This window comes from Pogona vitticeps, chromosome 3 (genome assembly GCF_051106095.1).
Source record: "Pogona vitticeps strain Pit_001003342236 chromosome 3, PviZW2.1, whole genome shotgun sequence".
NCBI classification, from domain to species: Eukaryota; Metazoa; Chordata; class Lepidosauria; order Squamata; family Agamidae; genus Pogona; species Pogona vitticeps.
The window spans coordinates 22599127-22614403 of NC_135785.1; the positions used below are offsets into that span (position 1 = coordinate 22599127).

The 15277-nt window shown below is 40.1% G+C and overlaps 1 protein-coding gene across 1 annotated transcript in view; it reads left to right on the forward strand.

The window, feature by feature from the left end:
• The window catches only part of PPM1L (protein phosphatase, Mg2+/Mn2+ dependent 1L), a 232248-nt gene that overhangs the window by 1211 nt on the left and 215760 nt on the right, over positions 1-15277 (forward strand). The gene's annotated exons all lie outside the window — the stretch shown is intronic.

Genomic DNA, 15277 nt, shown 5'->3' on the forward strand with positions numbered 1-15277 from the left:
AATGAGTTAATTATTTTGCACTCTTGTGTTGTCATTATTGGTATTGCTGCTCTTCCAGCGTTAGAAGTTTGGTCTTTGTTTATACTACTTTCTGTAGCCTTTCTACTCACCAGGCAGGCTGCTTGTCTTGGAGAGGAGCAGAAATGTGTATGGGTATCATTTCCTCCGCCCACTCCCCCGTCTTTTTTTGTTTTTCTTTTGCTGCTTTTTTGTTTTTACAGTGCACGTATAGAAAGAGCGTTGCAACTTTTTGCAGAGGGGTGAGAAAGGCAAAGCAAAGGTCCGTTCCAGTGGCTTTTTAGTGGCAGACCTGTTTTGCGTGGCCAGTGCTGGAACACGGGAAAAATTCCCCACCACTGCTTTTGCTTGGATTTGAAGAATTGTCAGGAGATATTTGTGTCTGGAAGGCATTGTGCTAAACTTCGATGAAACATTTCACACCAGCTGAAGCACTTGCCATGTGTTTGTTTTTATTTGCTTCTGTGTTGTGATCTGAGGCTCTTGGAGTTTCCTGCAGCTGTTCTGACAAGTCAAACTTGCTAGGCAAGCTCTGAGGGTGATTGGGCACAATTTGAGCTCCTGGGGGAGAACAGCTGTTCCTATATAAATCCTGACAAGATATGCCAAGATCCGTCCTTTCCGTGTGCTAGTTATCTGTGGGGAACTGGCTTCTTAACAGTCCCGATCCTATGCATACAAGCATTCTATGAAGCGAGTCTTGTTTAAGTTCAGGGGAAACATACATATGGGCTTGAAATTCAAAGATGATAGGATTGAAAAATCAACATTATTGTAATTTAGAACGGCGGCTGTGGGTGTAAAAATAGCTCATTTTCAAATCAGTTATTGTTGAAAGATTTGTGTTATATGATCTAATGTTTAACTAGAATCTTTAGACTTGTTTTTAAAGAGAGGTATGGGATGGAGGTAATTTGCCTAGAACCTTAAATTCTTTCTTAATCTAATCCACAGCTTTGTGGCTTCTATTTGTTTCCATACATCTCTGCTTAGGAAAAAAAATTCTAATGGATTGTACCTCTTATAAACACTTGTTTCTCAACTGTTCTTTGAAAGCTAGTTCTGTTCCGTCTCTGAATTGTTTCTGTGTTTGGTACGCTCTACATTTTAAGCTATAATTAAACTCTAGATTTATGGCGGAATAGATTTATGGCAGAGGTATAACTTGGCAAACATATGGTTGTTCCTAAGTACATCTACCTCATCTCAATCCAAGCACAACTGGGTCAGGGACTAAGTTCTCTTTAAAAGCATAAGGGAAATACTTACTATAGATAGAAACATAATAGCAGCATTTAAATAGTGTATAACGTATAATTACAACCAACACTTGCTGTCTTGTTTCCAACCTTACTTTGGAGACTAAATTCCATTGGTGAATGCTGTATATATTCCAACACACACACACACACACACACACACACAGAGAGAGAGAGAGCATGTAATTTTTTGTTATTTAATAGGTGATTAATTTTCATTTAAACAGTTTCTTGAAGTCAGAATTAGGTTGGTTAAAGACTGAGAAGGTAGCACAGATTTTTATCCTTTATACTTGTGGATAAAAGTTATATTATTCTTTTAGAAAATTGGAGTGCTTAAATCTTCATTGGTCTTCAGTCTTAATCTGGGTTATATTTATCTGGTCCTAAAATGTGCCTTTTTCCCCTCAATGGGAGCAGCTCTCCCCTGTGAGCAGTAGTACAGCATCAACATTCGCAAAGAAATTAGAGAAAATGGCAAGTGCCTATGAATGCTGTGATGTAAAATTTGGAACAGAAAGGTAGAAAATGGACAATCCAAACTTATCCTGGTTGTGTTAAAGGCTGCAGTGTGGTGGTTCCTTAATGAGTGTGAAGCAAAGGCCTGAATGAGATCTTGTAGTTTGAAATTGGTACTTATAAACAATTTGTTTTGATACTTGATGAAGTGTGTTATAATTGAAGTAATTTTTATTAAATGTCATTTTGTGTTGTATTTCTACGTTTATAATGTTTCTAATTTATAATGGGTAGTCATGTTTATCTTTTTATATCACTTCAATGTTATTTTATTTTAATTTATTGTTGTTGACTATTGTTCTGTTTTCTGTTGTGAACCGCCCAGAGTAGCTTTGGCAGCCAGATGGAGGTATACAAATTAAATAAATAATTGAAGTATTCAGTGTCAGAGAAGCACTAGGTTTTCAGGTCATATTCAACATACGGCAGAATAGAGAAGTATTGACCTATGCATCAGATTGGACTTTGGGGGCCTCTGGGGGTCCAGCTTGTTTCTCCCTCCAAGGCCCTGCAGCACTTCTCATAATTGCCTTCATAAAAAGGTCTCATTTATGCAAATAGAACCTGTGTCAAAGGCTAATTACCATGCCATGAGGTGCTGTCAGTGGGACTGCAGGCAGCTAGGTATAGAATGTTAACCCTTCCTGCCCTGTGTGTTGCCATATCTTAAACATTATGACAGCAGGAAGAAGGCATCTCATGGTCAGATATGAGAACTTTTTTTATATAAGACAAAAGTGTAGCAGGGAGATAGAGTGAGAGAAAATGAGGGTGAGAAGAGGGGAAATGGAGACAAAGAAAGCACAGAGGGAGAGAAAGGGAAATAGAGAATGTAGCTGTAGACTCAATCTATTAAGTTATGCTCGAAAGCATGTAGACTTGGCAGTGAAAAGTATTGGTGACTTCTATTGTTCAGATTTACCTTGGCTTCTTTTTGGAATGCCATTCAAGTCTCTATTATTCTTTGTAGTCCAGAAATACAGTACATAGCGTGGTCCAGTTGGCCAAGAGTGCATTTGCACAATTAAAACCTGTGTGTCAGCTGCACCTGTTCCTGGAGAGATCTAATACGGTCACGGTGACACATGCCTTAGTTACATTGCTGCTGGGTTACTGTGACACACTCTGTGTGGGGCTGCTGATGGCAGGTGTAAGCAAACTTCAGCAGGTCAAAAAACACCTAAATTACTCACAGGGATCACATAACCCCCTTGTTCTAGCAGCTCCACTGGCTGCCGATCTGCTTCCAGGCACAATTCAAAGTGCTGCTTTTAACTTATACTGTAAAGCCCTGAGCAGCTTGGGCCAAGCTATCTCAAGGGCTGTGTCTCACTTTATGAGTCTGCTGGAGTGTTAAGATCACCAGGAGAGGCCTTTCTCTCAATTCTACAGGTGCCTTTGGTGGAGACACAGGAGAGAGCCTTCTCTAGTGCTACTCCCAGACTCTGAAACTCCCTCCAACAGGGTGCCAGGCTGGCCCCATCTTTGCTGTCCTTCCACAAGCAGGCAAAGAGCTTAAGCCAGTTTTTCCTTCAGTGCCTGGCTGCCTGAGTGGGGGGTTTAAATACAGTGGTGCCTTCACGACGACCCCATTAGATGACGAAATCACTTTACGATTAGTTTTTTTGCAATCGCTATAGCAATCACAAAATGACGATTCAATGGGTTTTTTTCACTTTACATTGAATCGCTTCGGGAACCGATTTTTCGCTTCACAACGATCAAAAACAGCTGATCACCAGGTTTTCAAAATGGCCTCCCGCTGTTTTCCGGACCTATTTCCGTAAGACAGTGATCGAAAATGGCTTCCCCTATGGAGGATCTTTGTTTTACAATGAGGTATTTCACCCACTGGAACACATTAACCGGTTTTAATGCATCCCAATGGGTTTTTTACTTTTGCTTACTTTTGCTTAACAGCGATTTTAATGGAACGGATTATCGTCATCAAGCAGGGCACCACTGTAGATTGTTGTGTTTACTGCTTTGAATGTGTCTTTGTTGTTGCTTTTGTTTACTGTTTTTTAGTGTAGTATTTGTGTGATCCTGTTAGTATTTGTAGCTTTAAATGCTGTCTTTTAATGAAAATACTGTCTTGGGCTCTTTTTACGGAGAAAGGCGAAGTTAAAATATTTTAAATAAATAAAATAAAATAAGTTGGACAGGGCCTCTCTGTGTTGGCATGTGGAACATGGTCCCTAAAGAGCTCTGCCTTGCTCCTTTATTTGCATTTTTGTGTGTGCATGTACATACTCCTGTGCATTATTTTTTCATGTGTAACATGTAGGCATTTGTATAAAAAAGTGAAATATTGACTGCAATCCTGTTGGTCACAGTCCACTTGTGCAACAATGACATTATCAGCACTAGCATGTTGCTGCTGGATCAACATTTGCTTTTATGATTTCAGAATGCAGGTGACTTTACTGCATATTATACAAGCTTTGTGCATCCCAGAATTGCAAGAAGCCTTTAATCAGCAGCAGTCTGGCCCAGCTGATAACATCATTCTTGCCATGTTGGTCAAGCTGTTCAACAGGATTTCAGCCATAAAATATTAGGAATGAATGTAAATCCATAGCAGCAGATTTAACTCAGAATGCATAACTGTGGATCTTGGCTTCTGTTGCTCTCTTAAACCCTCCCTCCCTCCCTCTCTCTTTTATTGCACTCATATAATTAACAAACAGATTTAGATGACAATTATAATATTATGTGCATTCCGTGGGTGTAATCTTACAAATACATGATGAGATAATTGACAGCTGTGGAGTGCCTTCCTTTTGTTTTTATTGTTTTTAATTTCATTTTATTTTGGGTAACTTCTACGACTGTGTTCAATCCATTTTGGACGAATAGAAAAATGATGATTTACTACTTCTTGACTCTCATTAACACTGCTGTGTGTAGCACCACCATACCAGCTTTGAACTTTGAGTGTAATATCCAATTACATTTTGCAACTGCAGAAGCCAGAGCTTTTTCCTTTTAAAGCTACAGGGCTTCTGAGCGTGCAGAGGGTTGTGAATACCCCCTTATGCAACTTCTGAGAAAGCAGGACTGTTGCACAGTCTGTAGAAATGAAGAGGATTCTGCCTGATAAAATCCCATTGGTGATGATAGAGGAAGGACAGAAGTGAAATGTGGCAATATCCTGGAGTGGGATTGTAATGCCCAAGCATGAAATTTTTTTTGAAAGGTACTCAATTTTCTTTGCATGTGGCCCTGAGATGACCTGCAGGGGTTGTTGCTATACCACAGTGTGTACTCCATGTTTATGAGCTGCTCGAGTATGGACTCCCTCCAGTACTGCTTTCAGTGGTGTAGGAGCAGTAAAATGCAATTAGGTTCCTCCTGGCCCTGTTCAGAAGTGTTGCAAATCTGCAGCCCTGTAGAAATATTCCACACTCTTCATTCCCTCTTTAGGCCAGAGATACATCCTACTGGGAAGTGGAGCAAACCTGGTGCAGGATATAGCAATAGCATTTACAGATGAATCTGGTTAAGTGGACTACCATCAACAAAAGTAGGATTCCATCTTATCTAGTTGGGCAGGTTTTGTCCAGCTTCTCATGGGTCACCTGGTGCCTATCAGCTGGACTGGATTCCTAGATTGCTTTATTCTTTACTTTACTTTTTTTAAAAAATACTGTAAAATAAAATCAGTCTCTAGCCCTTACAGAAGCCAAAATGTAAGGCAAAAATATCTCACTATTCTGTCAAGCATGCTTTTTGTGAAGAATCAGCCTCAACAACTTCGTAATGTAGGTTTGGCTGTATGTACGTTAGTGACTGGTGCGAGGTCATCCAGTAAGTTTTGTAGATAAAAATGCAACTATATTCTTAAATACTGTGCAATGCAAATATGCATAATATGTAAATCAGGTTGCCCAGGTTAGAAGAACTAAAATATGCGAACTCTAGCAAAAACAAATAACAAATGAAACTTGATAATTTTAAAGATGCCATTGAAATCTTCTTGTTTTTTACTGTGACAGACTGACACTCGTGCGCTCCTAGAAAATAAATGTAATAGAGCTAAAAGACATCCTTGGCTCTTTGCCTTAATTATCCCATTTAGTTCCATCACGGGAAAAACTGGGAGGAATAATAGTGAATGTATGTGTGCATTGACACAAAATACAGTGGAGAAAACCTTGCCTTCTTGATAATAATTTGATTCTTGCTGTTCTTCCAGCTAGTTTAATATTTTCTAAGGTGACACCATGACCTCACCTGGTTTCACCTGTTAGTACAGGTAAGGAACGTTGCAAATGTTTCAGGTCAGGGCCAGCACGCAGGGAACAGTCATTAGTTAATCTAGATACTTTGTTTCTTGCATGGAGCCTGAAGTCAGATAGATATGTTGGGGAAAGTATCTTTAACATATGCAATGTTGTATCTTTTTTTCTGCTTCTTCATCATTCATCTGTTTTATACTCTCTTCTGTTCCAAGAAGGTGTTGGATCTTCTTGGCTCTAAGTTTGTAATTTTGAAGTCACTAATGAAATGTCTTGAAAGCTTTAATAAACTAGTTTCGTGAAATATGTGACTAAACTATCCTTTCTTTGTCAAATAAAAATTCTTCAGTAATTCAACTAAGGTGAACTAAGAATGAAGTGTTTGCCTGTCTTTCTAAGTGCTGCAGATGTAAGTGGTTTTCTTGTATTCGGTTCCCACCTACAAATAAAACAAATATTTGCGTAAAAGCAAATAAATGGTGTTATTAGAGCACGGAGTACCTGGTACAACTGGCTAACATTTTAAATGCTTCAATCTATTTAAGAGTTCCTTTTGTCAACTGAAGCTTTCTTTATTTGAGTGGTTTGGGGAGGAAACCACACAATTAATTTCTTTGTAAAGAAGAAAATACTTTTCATCTCATTGTACATTATGCAGTGAATTTTTCTGTATCTCTGGAATGCTCCTGAATAATAGAAAAAGAATTCATAAAATGTGACTGAGGAGCTTAGCCGTGCTCATACGGTTATTCATTATGTTAGTGGTGCCTTTGCTGGTCTTTCTTGAGTTCAGAAGAGAGGTAAATAAGAATGCCAGGTTTGTGTCTGTCTCTATATATAATTAGTGAATTGGTTTTGCTCCTCCTTATGTGATTGCTTGATGTGCTATCAAATCACAAATATTCGTGTTCAGAAATTCCTCTTCTGTAGAACTGCTGGCTTAAATATCTGGCTTCAGAGCCAGAGGTTGGGAGTTCAATTTCCTACTGTGCCTCATGGACAGGGGCTAGACTTGATGATCCACAGGGTCCCTTCCAGCTTTGCCATTCTTAGATTATTATTATTATTATTATTGAAGAATCTTATTATCTAGTATTGAGATGCAAATATGTCCCAGTCATTGTCACAACTATTAACGTTCTTATCTTCCTACCTACCTGATATCTTCTGTACCGTGCAATGAGATGTGGTCTACAGATGTTCAAAGAGGAAAGAATTCAGCAGTAGAAGGATGTAGTACCCTGGACACAATTGATTTTACTTGAAAAATCCAGAGGATGAGATTTCTGCCATGTGGAAACCATCGCCCCCACCCCCCAAACTGGGAGGCGTCTAATATTTGTAGGCCCAGTTCAAATGTGCCATTCCGGATCTGTTGGCCAGAGGATGCTTGGAGGCGTGTTGTGTAATTGTTCTGGCTTGTTTCACTGCACTTTGCAATCCTGGTTGGTAAGAAGCACTTAAATCATCACTTCATGGAAACAATGGTTTAACAAGTGAGGAGATTTTCCTTATCAGGGAAAAGAAAGTTTTCAAGCTCTGAACTGGCCATCTTTTGTGACATTATTGGTAAGAGCAAACATTCTTAGTGTATTCTCTAGCACTTTTCTTCGGAGTATTTTTTTTCTGATACTCTCTTTGCTACAATCTGTGAAATTTTGCACAGTTCATTTTCTTTGAAATGCATTTTGCTTGTTATTGTCAGGAAGGGATTAGTTATTTGAAGACTGAGGTTCTCACATGGAAAAGTTGAGGTGCAGCCTTGATTTTTTTTCTTGATAAAGTCATAGTTTCTCTTGAATATAAAGACAAATTTCCTTCTTGAAGATCTCTTCTTTGTTGTAAAATACTTGCCCTGCATTTAGGACATTAGCATAAATATCGGCACTGTCAAGATCATCATGCTAATATATACTGTAATTATTTTATCTGAGCTACTCATATCTAGCCTAGTGTCAAAAAGAAAAAAATCATTGCAATTGAACCAAGTATTTTATGTTTAAATTACAAATTAGCAGAATATGCGTCCCCCTCTTTCTCTTTCTCATCAGACCAAATTTCATTGGAAAGCATAAGTGTGATTGTAACTTGGGTTTTCTCTTAGTTTATTGCCATTTATAGATTCTTACACTCTGTATAACTTAAGGAATTTGCTGGTACAACATGTGTGATGACTAGTTATTAAAATAAAAGAAGTTTGAGCAAGCCATCAGTGGCTACACATCAAGATGGTTATATAGAGCTAATTGATATTTATTCTTGCATTCATATCTTGCTTGTGGCCTCTCATCACATTGCAGTGAACAGAATATGGGCTCAATTTTCACTTGGTCCAATCTAACAAGGATCTTCTAGTGATTCTTAGCCTTTGGCACTTCAGATGTTCCAAACTTCAAGTCCCTGAATCCATTGGCCATCCTGACTGGAGCTTCTGGGAGTTGGTAGTCCAAAACATGAAATGTGAAAAGCTGAAAACATGTGTTTTAGATCAGCCTTCCTACAATCTGGTGGCCTTCACTTGTGTTTAACTGTCTTCTAGAATCACCTACTCAGCCTATTTGGAGGATATAAAGAATTTGGGGAAGTTTTTCTGATCTAGACCTAGTACAAAGCCGTTTGTAATTTCCCATGAATAAAGCAATATATAAGTTCATGTTCTTGCCTTTTTAAAGAAGTGACCAAGTCCGCCAGCGCTTTGACATGTGACTTGTACCATTTCATGTAGAAGATTTTAACTATAGGGCGTGGAATATTATACAAGCTAAAATTTATATATGTATATTTTCATAAAATTGCTTTCAAGATGCCATTAAGGATGAAATCTCCCAGCATGTCTTTATTTGAAGTATGGCCAAGCCTGGATTCAACCCAATTCAAGAAAAAAAAACATGAAAGCATTGCTTCATGGAAAATCATTTCAAGCAGGCAGCTCAAGGATATAGACAAGTTAGAATGAAATGGGGCAGGGAGGAGTGGACCATAATGGGATATGCTAAATGAACCTGAGAAAGAAATCTGGGTGGCAGCATGGAGCACCCATCATACCATTGATGATACAAATTGATTACGATGCTGAAACATTGCTGGCTCTCATCATCTCCGACCTTGTCTGATTCACAGCTGTGTGAGCAGCTGACAGTCTTCAGCCAGACAATCAATGTACGTGTTTTAACTACTAAACCACAGCACAATTATCCTCTGCACATCATATAGGCAAACCTTGAGGTCCCCAAGAAGAAATGCACATTTATTTTCATTTATTCCAGTTTTAAAATTTCTTTTACCCTTTTGCATATTTTTCAAGTTGTCATAAATATTGGCAAATACTTGCTGCTTCTTTTTTTTATATAATCGCCTTTGGGATAAACATTAATTATATTATGCTTCCATTTTTAATAGCAGAAACTGTCATGAAAGACTGGTTTCTTTCAACCAACAACACTTCGTCTAGTGAGTTTCAGCTTTTCCATTCCGTAGCAGTTATAAAACTGCTGCAAGGCACTCAGTGTTTCTTCCGATAAGGAGAAGTGCAAACCTCGCAATATATTTCTCTGATCTGCTGCAGCACTTGCATTAAGGGAAGGGGAAAACTCTGAACATTTAAATGATATTTCGGCATGTGTAGGAAGCACAGATAAACGGCATAAAGTTGAATTGCCAAAGAACAATTCTGTACATGAATACACAGAACCCAGTCTCATTCACAGCTTAGATAAGTTGTTGGTTGTTTTTTTTTTGTACTGTGATCCCCAGAATCCTGCAACCAGCAAACCACAAAGTCACTTCTCCAAACTCTGCTCCCATTGTGTAAGACAGGACTTATACCCATATAACTGAGCATACCACTGCAACCTGAATATGCCTTTAGCCTTGTAAATGCATTTCAAAGTTAGTGGTATCGGTAGTGGGCAATGTTCAGGCAACTTCCCAATCATGGATGACCCTTGGTATATCTACTCAGGCTTTTCCAGTGCTGCCTAATTTGAAGTTGTTCCCTACTGCTGATAATAGGATTGTTGGCACATACTTGTCTGTATCTTGATTTGGAATTTAGCACTATTATTTTGTTGCCCATTGTGACGTTCGCCCTCGTGGCCCCTGTTTGTCTCACGAAACACAGAGCTCACAAAGGCAAACCAAAACACCTCTCGACACGATGCTACCAGTTGATCTCCATATCAACTTACTTTACTTAGAAAAGATGAAGGTCCATTCGGTACTGACTATTTAATTGCAATAAGGTTTATTGATTACAGTTAGTTTCTGGAGTAATTCATAAGCACATTCTTTCAAGTTTCATCAAGCTTCAATATTAACCTTCTATAGTAATTATCACAGTTTACACTGAGACGAACCACTCCTCAGACCCCAAACTATCCTTCTCTCTCTGATTCCTAACACAGGTTGAACTCAGTCTGCCTCCTCCTCTCTCAGGCTCCGCCTTCTAACATCTCTTGTAGCCCCACCTCTTAATCACATTGGCATACAACTCATAACAGGGATTGCCAACCTTAGGTCCCCAGATGTTCTTGGGCTACAACTCCCAGAAATCCTGGCCTGCACAGCTAGTGAAGGCTTCTGGGAGTTTTTAGCCCAAGAACATCTGGGGACCCAAGGCTGGGAAGCACTGGAGTAGAGAGAAGGGATCAAGCCAGAGGGTGAGGGATACACCAGAGCCAAGAAGACCTGGTTGATCAAGCAGACCTGGTACCCCTGCCTCCCAAGAGAGGCTTTTGTAGAATTTCCTGTCCAGGACAATCCAGTGGACACTTTTGGTAGATTTTCGAAGCCTTTTGTGTCTTTGGTCCCACTAATTGCTCTGTTGAAAAACCCGAGTCCAATCATGACAGAAAGAAAAGCTTTGCTTTCTCCAAGAAGGGCATTTGTTTGTTTACAACCGTTTGGTTACTATACAGTCGTGCCCCGCTAGATGATTACCCCGCTCTACGACAAATCTGCATTACATTGATGTTTTTGCGATCGCTTTTGCAATTGCAAAATGATGTTTTCATTGGGGGAATTTTGCTTCACATTGATCGACTCCCTGTTTTGGGAACCGATTTTTTGCTTTATGACTATCAGCAAACAGCTGATCGTCAGGTTTCAAAATGGCCGCCAGCTTTCAAAATGGCCCCCACTGATTTCTAGGATTCCTCGCTATACAGGCACCTAAAATGGCCACCGTATGGAGGATCTTCGCTGGACGAGCAGGTATTCAGCCCATTGGAATGCATTAACTGGGTTTTAATGCTTTTCAATGGGTTTTTTATTTTGTTTGACAATGTTTTTGCTCTACAGCGATTTCGCTGGGAAGAATTAACATCGTCAAGCGCAGCACCACTTTATTTGTCTTTCACAGTAGGTTGGTAGGCAAGAGGAGCAGTCAGGAGGAGAAACACTGAATGTCCAAAGTTAAGTGTCCGAAATAAAATAGCTCTTGGTCTTGCTGAGGTCACCCACCCCTGTTTTCAAGGTCAAAACCAGGACTATGAACTGGTTACCAGTGAAGACAATATTTGTCTTCCCAAATATTGTGAAGACAAATATTTTCATTTAATATTGGGAATATTTTCATTTAATAATACCTTGTTCAGTTTCCTTTTTAGTTTTATATGTTTCTGGTTCATGTTGACCTCCGCAGATGTATTAGGAAACAACTTGACACAGATTGCTGCTTGTTAAGAGTTTGTGTATTGCTGATACTAATGTACATTTGCCTCAAATAGCTGTAGGAACAAGGGCCTCTCTAAGGCTGAAGACTTGTTTCACCAATTTGCTGTTCACTGTGGGGGAAATAGAGGGGATGTTGCCCTTGATCTGTGTTACAAAAACGGTTGGAATCATCCTGCCTTTACTGGTCTCACTTGGTGTACCATCAGATTAGCTTAGGTGCTTTTTTTGGTGAAGTTTCAGGGAAACCATTTTTTATTTTTAAAAGAACAATTTAAAGTGTTCACCTGAATGGAGAGTGTTTATTCTTTCTTTTTAAAAGGCGTTCTGCAACATGGAACTGTTGCAAGTGGATCTATTTTGTGCTTGCTGGAATTAGTTTCATCTGAACATTTCATTTCTAAAGTTCTGAAGCCTGTTTTGTCTTGTAGTGGCAGGATCTAGGTTCTAGTCATGGAGGGCCTTCATCCCTCTTTGCTTGTGTAAGTAAATTTCCTGCCTGCCTCTGTCTACTCTCCTATCGTTCTCAACTTTGATAATCATTTGTGGTTCTCAGCATGAATTTAAGAACAGATCTATTCCTTTGAAGCAGTGTTAGCCAGATATAATCACAAATCTGGGTGATCAGGCTGTTTCTGGAGAATTCTCACCGGTGTCGAGAAGATGAAAATAACTGTAGGTCAGTTGCCAGCATTTCCTTCCTGGGCAGGATGGTCAAACAAGTGGTAAGTGATTAGGCATTTTTGGCTGGACCTTTTTTATCTGCATCTATTTCAGTCTGATGTCAGCCCTGATTTTGGAATAGAAACCACTAGGGCCACCCTTTGATGTGACATGTGAGAAAGAGGTTGGGAGTATGATATAAATGACTCTTGGACATCAGCTTCTTTTAATGCCACCAACCATGGTATCCTTTTGGATACTCATTTTGGTTGGAATGTATGGGCACTGTTTTGCAGTACTGTAGTACTTTTCCTGCTTAGATGGTCTATTCCAGAATTTGGGAAAGGGCCTTTAGCTCTGCAGCAGTTATACTGAAAGTTTTCATTGGGGCCACATTTTTCCGAATTTACAGAGAATTTCTGGCAGAGGTTATTTGGGATAGTACCAAGGTATTACATTAATCAGATGGCATTTATATGGAAACAAGAATAGAGAAAACAGTGCCTCTCCTTTTCATCTAATTAATTTGTTGTTCTGAACTAGTTGTTGAATAGGAGTGGTGTCCAATAAACGTAAGTAAGGACGTGGTGGCGCTGCGGGTTAAATCGCATAAGCCTCTGTGCTGCAAGGTTGGAAGACCCGCAGTCATAAGATCGAATCCACATGACGGAGTGAGCTCCCATCGCTTGTCCCAGCTCCTGCCAATGTAGCAGTTCGAAAGCATGCAAATGCGAGTAGATACGTAGGTACCAACACAGTGGGAAGGTAACGGCGTTCCTTGTCTAGTCATGCTGGACACATGACCACAGAAACTGTCTACAGACAATGCTGGCTCTATGGCTTGGAGACAGGGATGAGCCCCACGCCCTAGAGTCGGACACAATTGGATTAAATGTCAAGGGGAACCTTTACCTTTACCAGTAAACTGGGGCTCAGTCTAGACATGATGGAAATGCTCTTTGTGAATGTTTTGTCTGTCTAGTCAAGTGGAGTAAGACTGGGTGGTGCCCTCTCCTTGAAGGATCAGGTTAGTAGTGGTTGTTGTGGGTTTTTCAGGCTCTTTGGCCGTGATCTGAAGGTTGTTCTTCCTAACGTTTCCCCAGTCTCTGTTGCCGGCATCTTCAGAAGACAACAGAGGGAGCACAGAGTGCTGTCCTCTGAAGATGCGGGCCACAGAGACTGGTGAAACATTAGGAAGAACAACCTTCAGAACACGACCAAAGAGCCCGAAAAACCCACAATAACCATTAGATCCCGGCCGTGAAAGCCTTCGTGAATAGATCAGGTTAGTAGTTTGAGAGTATTATTGGATATGTCATTGTTGGTAGAAATGCAGGTGGCCTCAGTGGCCCAAAGAGCTTTTATAAGATTTGGTTGATATTCCAGTGGTGAGAATGAACACAGCCTTGCAAATGATTTATGCTCCGGTAACCAAAATAATGTATTTTGGTTTTCTGCAGTGCATTATACAGTGGTGCCTTGCATAGCGAGGTTAATCCGTTCCGGATTCACCCTCGCTATGTGAAAACATCGCTGTACAGAACGGGGAAAGCCATTGGAACGCATTAAACTTAGTTCAATGTGTTCCAATAGGCTCCAAAACTCACCGTTCAGCGAAGTTTTCCCATAGCCAGCAGCCATTTTCACGCCCTCAGTAAGCGAGGGGAGGGCGCGAAAACACTGCGCGCGGCCATTCAGGGCTTCCGGTGGCCATTTTGGAGCTGCCGAACAGCTGATCCGCGGCATCGCTTTGCAAAGATCGGTAAGCGAAACGCTTACCGATCTTCGCAAAGCGAGTTTTGCCCATGGGGCCATCGGTATGCGATCGCATTTGCGATCGCTGAGACCCCATCGCTATGCGATTTCATTGTTCTACGGTGCACTCGTTAAGCGAGGCACCACTGTATATGCTTTTGAAAGTGTTCTGGAAAATCTAGTCTAAAACCAAGTGGCTAGATTGTTAATAGGGACCAACTGGTATGACCACATTATGCCAATACATTGCCATAGGCTCCCAGACAATTTCCATGTTCAATTTAAAGTCCTGGACATAATCTTTAAAGCTCAAAATCACTTGGGAGCCTTTGCTCTTACCTCTAGCTACCTAGACCCTAAAGTCATCACCTGAGGTCCTGCCCTATGTAGCCAAACCCAAAGAGGCAAGGGTCCTTACCAGAAAATTCTTCCCCAGCTTTGCATAGGGCTTACATTATGCCCTTTTTAGTGTGAGGTGAAGAGCTTTTAGTTCCTCCAGATACTGAAGAATGACCCCTAGTGTTTTTTGGTATTTCACGCTACTGCTTTCTTTTTTTGATTTTATCTTGTTTCTTTTTCCTCCCCCCCCAAACTTATTTCACTTTGTTTTCATTTCGTTTTATTTTGTTTTACTGACTTGTTTTATTTGTAGTTCATATTTACATATTTTTCATCTAGGTATGTTTTTTTCATTGAGGCAGAAAACTTTTATTGGCCACTTTAAAAATGATGAATGACTGGATAGCTCAGTGAGTTGGGTATCTGGCTGCAGAGCTATAGGTCAGAAGTCTGATAGTCCCATGGTTTCTCTCAAGACAAGAGCCAGAATGTGTAGCCTTGGGCAAGCTGCACAGCTCTGGATCACTAGTAGGACAGTTAAACACTTCTGAGTACTCTTTACCTAGAAGATTCTTGAAGGGTTGCTTGCAGCCCCTTTTCCTTGACCTGGGCTGGACTCAATGATGCATAGGGTCCCTTATTTCTGCAGTTCTAAGATGATGGTTAAAGTGTCTGGTTTTTCCAGTAAGTACAACTCATTTAATCCTCTGTGTATTCTTTCTCTGTATGAAAAAAAGAAAAGAAAAAAAATTACTTTGTGGGGTGGGAAAAGGGAAAAACAAAAAGCTTAGCTGAGTTTGTGAGTTCGAGAAA